Genomic DNA, 7,645 nt, shown 5'->3' on the forward strand with positions numbered 1-7,645 from the left:
TCGAAAATTACGAAAATTTGATTCTCGATCAGATGTCACCACTAGTTTTGGCCTACTCTCGTATAGAGGGCGTTGACGGTTTTGTTTGTTATTCATAATTTTAACGCATATCCGTTAGACCATGGGTCAAAATCATATAAAAATAATTAATGCAAATAAAAAAATCATTTATCCATATTTAAATACATTTTAACGTATTTTTATAAATCTTCATTTTTAGTTTTGAAGTGTGTCGATAGATGGCAGTGAATTTACAGTGGTTACAAAATTAACTATGACAGTAGTACCGCTCTATCTTATTATATCCTCTTTGGTTATACTAACCCTACCACCATTTATAACCACTCACATTCAAACAATAAATAATTTGTATTGTATTATATTGTACTGGTTTTATATAAAATTGCTATCATATTTTATTTTACATTTCCGAATACACCTTAAGAACCAAAAGGGTGTAAACTTAACTATGTACTGAAAACGGGATTCAGCAGTATTTTCGTCCTATTGTGGGAAAAAGCAATCTACAGATAATCTTTAAAGGTCGGGTACCTGACCGAAAGAGCTTGCCAGATTAAGCTCCGATAAAAATATACAGGTATATATGTGTATATTAATAATAGGTGTAGCCTGGAATTATAAAATGGACAGAGAATTTTCTCAGTTCAGAATATAGGTTTTTTGTCATTAATTAATTTTTTACCGCCCGTCCCGTCCGCCACGCCCGCTCTCAGGACGCCCTAGGTACCGCTAGTGACGAAGTGCAAAAAGACCTCAGCGAACTCGGCGTCGTCGACTGGACAGAACGGCTTTGGACAGAGTAGCATGGCGGTCTTTGGTGTCGGAGGCCAAGATCCACTTCGGGTCGTCGCGCCGCAGCAGTAAGTAATTAATTTTTTGGTACATTCACTTATTCTCTTAATAGTTGCAAAGCCCGCTTAGCAACTATTGCTGCTGACTATACGGTCGAAGATTTTAATTAATGATCCATTTTGTACTTTGTCACAGTGACAATCAATATGAAAGTCGCTAGAGACCTCATACTATTGTCATTGCGACAAGGTACAAAATGGGTCCGAAATATATATCTTTGACTGTACCAGCTTTTATCGCTAACTGTACTTTTCCATCAACAGGCAACTAATACTCATCGAGACAATTCTAACAAACCCAAACACATTAGGTTACGTTGTTTTATAACAGGCCGCGTAGCCAACATGCCAATCGCTTACGTTCCGTCACAGAATAAGTAATAGTATTATCATACAGAATGGGCACGCACCGCCCCGCCCCGATTCGAATTACCTCGCCCCGCGACAGCAGATTGACGGCCGTTTGCCGGCCGCTCAGTACTATTTTTAAGCGACGCATGACGCGTGTACAGACGTACCACCCGTGTGTGTGTGTGTGTGTGACCGTTCACACATATGTAGAAACGCAAGTGATTTTTGATGTATAGCGTGTCCGCCCTGTGGCTCCGTGGCGAACGAAAGGCAACTGTCACTGTTGCACTAATATGGAAGAGTGATAGAGAGACACAAAGCGTTTCGATGTCGTAGCGCAAGCGATTGTCACCTTGGCTATAGGCCGGCTGTTCCTATGGTCACCTCCTGTGTCCATCATCAGATCAGCTCGATGATACCATAATATTGCATTTTCACCCAACTTACATGTGTATGTGAAGTTACAAAATGGGAAGTGGGTCTAATATAGCTTTCATGATTTGACCCGAACCAGCGGTGGCAGCATGGTTGCATTATTATCGCCTGTCACTATGCCTGTCACTTTCGCACTTACATACTTGTTAGAACGCGACAGGCATGGTGACAGGCGTGCTTAACCCGCTGGCGTAGCTCACTCCGCGATTTCGTCGCGTCGCTACAAGTACTCGCAGCCCACACCAATTTTGGTGTCTAGCCATAGTAGTTGCCGCGCACCGCTACGGAACGGACGCCTGCTCGTGCTTGCGTCACCTAGCTGTCATATCTGTCTTAATAAACTCGTTTTGTTAGAGAGTGAACCTTCTGTACCAAGCAGGGGTCGGGAACCGGTATTTGCTCCATACAAAACTACCGGTATTATTACGTTCTTTTGTTTATAATTTCATTTTTAATGGGACGTTTTAATAATGCAAAATTGTTTCCTAAATACATGATTCAGTCCTACGTAATGAGCATAAAATAATTCAAAATATTGGGCTATTTCGGGGTTTTTTAAAAATACCGGTTCCGAGCCCTGGTACCAAGTACTATTATTTATTCTGTGCCCGAACCGAACATACATACAAACATTGCAAGTTAATTAAAAGCTTATAAAAACTAAATTTCATATTTATTTTTACAGAATATGAATAAATATTCTGCAAAAGTAAATATTTCTGCTACTCACTAATGAATGTTGATATACGTTGCTAATAAAAATGTTTTCTGCAAAAACTTAATCAACGTAAACAAACATCAAAGCAGCCAAGTTCGTGTATAAAATAAATCGTTTAGAAAAATAAACTGCTTGTGTAGACATTATATTTCGCACTCCATTTTAGGCACGACTTTCGCGACAACCGCGTGACACGTGTAATGTATTCAGGGTTTAATAAGTATATGAATTTCTATTTATGTCAAAATTCATACCTTTGGACGCCACGAACGCATTAGGTTGTCGCGAAAGTCGTGCCTAGAGTGCTAATATGCTGTCAAAGTAAGCTTTTATCCCAGCAAAAACATTACATGTAAAAAGATGCAAGTCTCGCAACGGAATTCTTCGACTACAAAAAAGTTTTGAGATGTAATAGACCGCGGGCCAGGAACAGATTTCCATGACCAATCGCCTCCCGTGCGAAAACTCGTATAGTGGTTAACGGCTATGTATGATGAACCCTCATGAACTAGCTCGTATAGCTAGCGAAAACTCGTATATTAACTTATATATTGACTTTGCCATCGCACGGCTGCATGGCGGGGCACTACCGTGCCCCCAGATACTTACAAGCTTGTGGTCTTGACTGTGACATGTGAATGTAATTTTCAAATACGACTTATGACGCTACGCTTACGCAACTTACGCGCTAGAAAACCTACTTACAAATAGAAATATGAAACTGTAGGTATCCAAATTGGTTTACCCGTTTAAGAGCTACAGTGCCACAGACACCCATAGCGACATAGCGGTCAAACTGATAACAGCCCGTTTTGCGTATGGGGTTAAAAAAGATAATTTGGTGATAAAAGGTTGGAATAACACATAATTGGGAATGCAATCGGTAATTTGCAAAGAACAAATATTTCTTAATACAAAACCCATCAGCTGCAGAGAAAAGGTGCCACCCCTGCATAGAAGTTTGTATGCAGCGTGCCACCTTTTCTCTGCAGCTGACCGTATATTGCTGGTAATGTAACTAAATAATGTACGAGTAGCAAGGAGAAAATACTTAAAAATACATATTAGCTGCCATTAGCTGTAAGTATTGTACTGACATGTTAAATATTTACTTTGGTTTTAGCAATAAAAGATTGATGGATATTAAACTAAGATAATTTTAAATAATAAGACAAAGTTCAAAACATGACATTTATTCAACAAAATCTACACACGGTTTACAATTTTTGCATAAAATATATTAAACGTTACAAATTTGAATAGATAAATATTGGTGTTATAAATTAGGTACATGTAACAAAATATCCAATAAATAGTTGACATAGATAAACATTTCGCCGAACACATTATGAGAACAAGAAATATAACATCTATCAAATTTTGTAAGTACACGAGACGTATTGATTGACACTGCTCAAAGAACTTTCAACAACTATATTTTTAATATAAATAATGGTATTTCGTAAATAATTCTTAGAAAGTACTTTGATGTCGACTTATATGTTATAAGAATAATTTTATTCTATATAGAACTTATTTACTTTACTTACTTACGTACTTTTATTTGGCAAAAACTTACAGCAATGTCAATCAATCGTTTCTTTTTATAACCGCCTTCGAAAACATTCAAAACCACTACAGGGCAAATCACCTACGTAGTGACCTAATATAATGATTACTACACTATGGAATATCATTTAAACGTTAAAAAAACATGTTTAAGCGTTAATAAATACTATGATCAGACTACGAGCCACCGGCCAACTAATGTGCGTTAAACTCCAACCAAAATCTAAAGAACTAACATACATGCTGCGCTAGGGAATGGGTCTACGACAGTATATTTTTTTAATGTTTTTTTTTTTAATAACCTGTAGTATCCCACTGCTGGGCAAAGGCCTCTCCCTTAGATTTCCATGACTCCCGTTGTTGAGCTGTTTCCGGCCAGTATTTATTTGTTTAATGTTTTAAAAAAAACTTTTGCTACGATACTGCACTATTTCAAAATTCTACCTTTGATATTTTCTCTATTTGTCATGGTTATTTTTTTATCACAATTATAAAATTTTGGATTAAAAGCACCCTTTGAAGAAATTATATTATAAAGCTTAAAAATGTCTGTTATAAAAGGTAGTATATTTTCAGTCTAGGCAATATTTTAAGATAATTCAGGTTCTTGATGAAAAACTTGCAAAATAGCGATCACGCGAATATTGTAGAAATTGTCATCTCTAAACTTAAGCTTCATCTGAAACACTAGGTTAGGCTGTATACCCCTGTCATAGATTATTTAGGATTATTTGTACGGTATCAAGTATTAATAAATTCGCGATATACCCGATATAAATATGTTTGAATAAGTAGTATAAATAATTTAATTTGATATCGCACATAACTGTTGAATTTGACACATAATAAAATTTTAAAGTTTCTAAACAAAAGCAAAGCCGCCAATTGGATTGTTATTATTACATTTTCATTTCAATCGAATTCGACTCTGTTGGGTATTTGCATGATTTTAATAAATATTTAAATGAATACTGCTCACTGCTGATAAGCAAAATCTTGCAGAATGCTGGACTAAGTATTATTAAATACATAAAGTCAGGTATTGTTATGTCTGCCGTCTGGAAAATGTTCATTGCTTCACTAAAACTAGACAGAGTTCTAACTTTAAAAATATTTTCTATTTAGCAATGCTCATAATGCTAAGTAACCAGTAGCAAATTAAGCCCGTATGTTGCGAAACCACAACTTCTGTATGAAACTCTTTCATAGACGCTTGACAATGTGCCGTGAACGCTAATTGGGTTATGGTCTAATGTTGACCCTATACGACTATTTAGAGCGTTACTGATAACCATATTACAGAAGAGGAAAAATACAATATAATAAACAAGATAGAAAATACACTTTCAATCTCAAAGAAATCCCATCTCAGTTCATACCAACCTCGATTTCTTTGAACATCGCATTTACATATTCCTATATCCGTAGTCCCATTCCCTCGCATTCGCATATTAATAGTTGAAATTATTTGAAATGATCCACATCCTTTGACATATTGGTATTTGAGCGATTTTCTTTGCAAAAAAATTTTTGGTATCCAAACAATACATATCTACCTACATTACGTAACCAATTCCAACTTATTACAAATTGATCTCATTTTGACATCACTCGCCTGATCATCTCACTTGTACAGTCAAGGGCATAAATATATATACATTCCCAAAGTTTCAAAAATATGTGTACGCTCTTACACCGTAGACAATAAAGTCGTGTTTACATATATTGTCTGGATCGACATTTTTGCCTTCGACTGTACCTATATTAATAGTGTGCGCGATGCCCTACAAGTCATAAAGGATTTTTGAGTACAGTCGCCATCAGATATATCGGAGCGGCCGAGGTGCTCAAAAATATCTGAACACGCACCTAGCGCCTTGTCAATAGAGACGTGTTCAGATATTTATGAGCACCTTGGCCGCTCCGATATATCTGATGGCGACTGTACGAAGGCCGCTTCAGATCATATCAAATAGTTTAAACCATAACAAAACAATTTTGACACGACTAGTGACCGCACACCGGAACTTATTGTCAAACCTTAATCACTGGATATAAACAGGGACCGTAACCGGTATCGAAAAGTTAAAAGGTTAATTTTTTTCTCGTAGCAAAAAATAAATATCATTTAAACCGATAAAACAATAGTATAAACTAATTTTTTTTTAATTAGAAATGAAAAGTAAGTGCGGTAGAACTTTTAAGAAACTAATGAATACTTCTCGCGCTTGCTTCTGCGAAGTTCTTTCTAATGCTAAAAATTAACTTATAACCCAAGCACTATATAAAGATTTGAAGAAAATAGTCACAGTGAATAAAGATGATTTTGAAAAACATATAGGAAGGCTATTTATTAGTAAAATAAGGATACCAGTTACTGAAACCAGTTATCGACATAAGTTTTTCCAATCATTCGAAACATAATCGGTACCGATACCCATACCGGTCCCTGGACTAAACATACAATAATAACGGTGAAAACTAAATGCGAATATATTAGGATCTCTGTAGTATACATTAGTGAACTGCCACGATACATCGATACACAAAATAATGACTAGAATTAGAACCTATCGGTGACACGTTTCAGCCAATGCGCTACGAAACATCTCACTGAGTTGGAGAGAAACACTTGCCTTTAAAGGGGCCCACTGACTAACAGTCCGCCGGACGATATCGGCCTGTCAGTTGTTCGGAACTGTAAAATTTTTGTTCTAACTGACAGGCCGATATCGTCCGGCGGACTGATAGTCAGTGGGCCCCTTAAGACCCTATGTGCAATATAATGTACTAAATATTTTAAGCAAATAAAAAGTTTTGTTCAATGAATTTCTTAAACCATTACATTGCCACTAAACAAGCTTTTTTTTATACCACGTCGGTGGCAATCAAGCATACGGCCCGCCTGATGGTAAGCAGTTGTCGTAGCCTATGCACTCCTGGAACACCGGATATTACACGCGCGTTGCCGACCCTTTAAAAACCTGTACACTCCTTTTTTGAAGAACCCCATACTGTAGCCCCTCGGGAAAACCTCGGCAGGGAGCTCATTCCACAGCCGAAGCGTATGCGGGAGTAAATACCTCAAAATATAAAAACCTATATGGGCCCGTTAAGTAACGAGCAGAGCTTTTTTGATTTTGCAATTTTTTGCATTTCAATCATTACTTAAAAATAATAAAAAATACAGCTAATAATAAAAATAATATCCATTAGTACCATTAGTAATTATATTATCATCGATCATCATACTTGCCAACGTTTAAATGCTGTTTTCAACAATTCGAGTTAGGTACTGAGTTTTGCATGTTGTAAATTTTATTGTATTAATGTTAAATTACGAGTAATAGTTTAAATTGTATTAATTGTAAATTAGTTTCTGAGCAACACAACTGTTATCATTCATTAGTGGAAACTGTGTGGCGTGTGAATGTGTTATCTGATTTACTATGCGTGTTGTTTTTGCCTGTTTGTTTCCCAAAGGTTTATCAATAAATTAATTCATTACTGATGCTAACTTTACACAGATTTTGCAGAGTGAAAGTGCAACCATAAATATCTTCTTTAAAAAACTGGCTTCAATCAGATATATGATGATCTCGCCAATGTCAAGTGTTGCATAATGGTTTGCCGGATGTTGACTAACAGCCGGGCCACGACATTGCGTGACTGGCTTCGGTTAAGGCGACAACCATAGGTG

Source organism: Cydia strobilella, chromosome 18 (genome assembly GCF_947568885.1).
Source record: "Cydia strobilella chromosome 18, ilCydStro3.1, whole genome shotgun sequence".
NCBI classification, from domain to species: domain Eukaryota; kingdom Metazoa; phylum Arthropoda; class Insecta; order Lepidoptera; family Tortricidae; genus Cydia; species Cydia strobilella.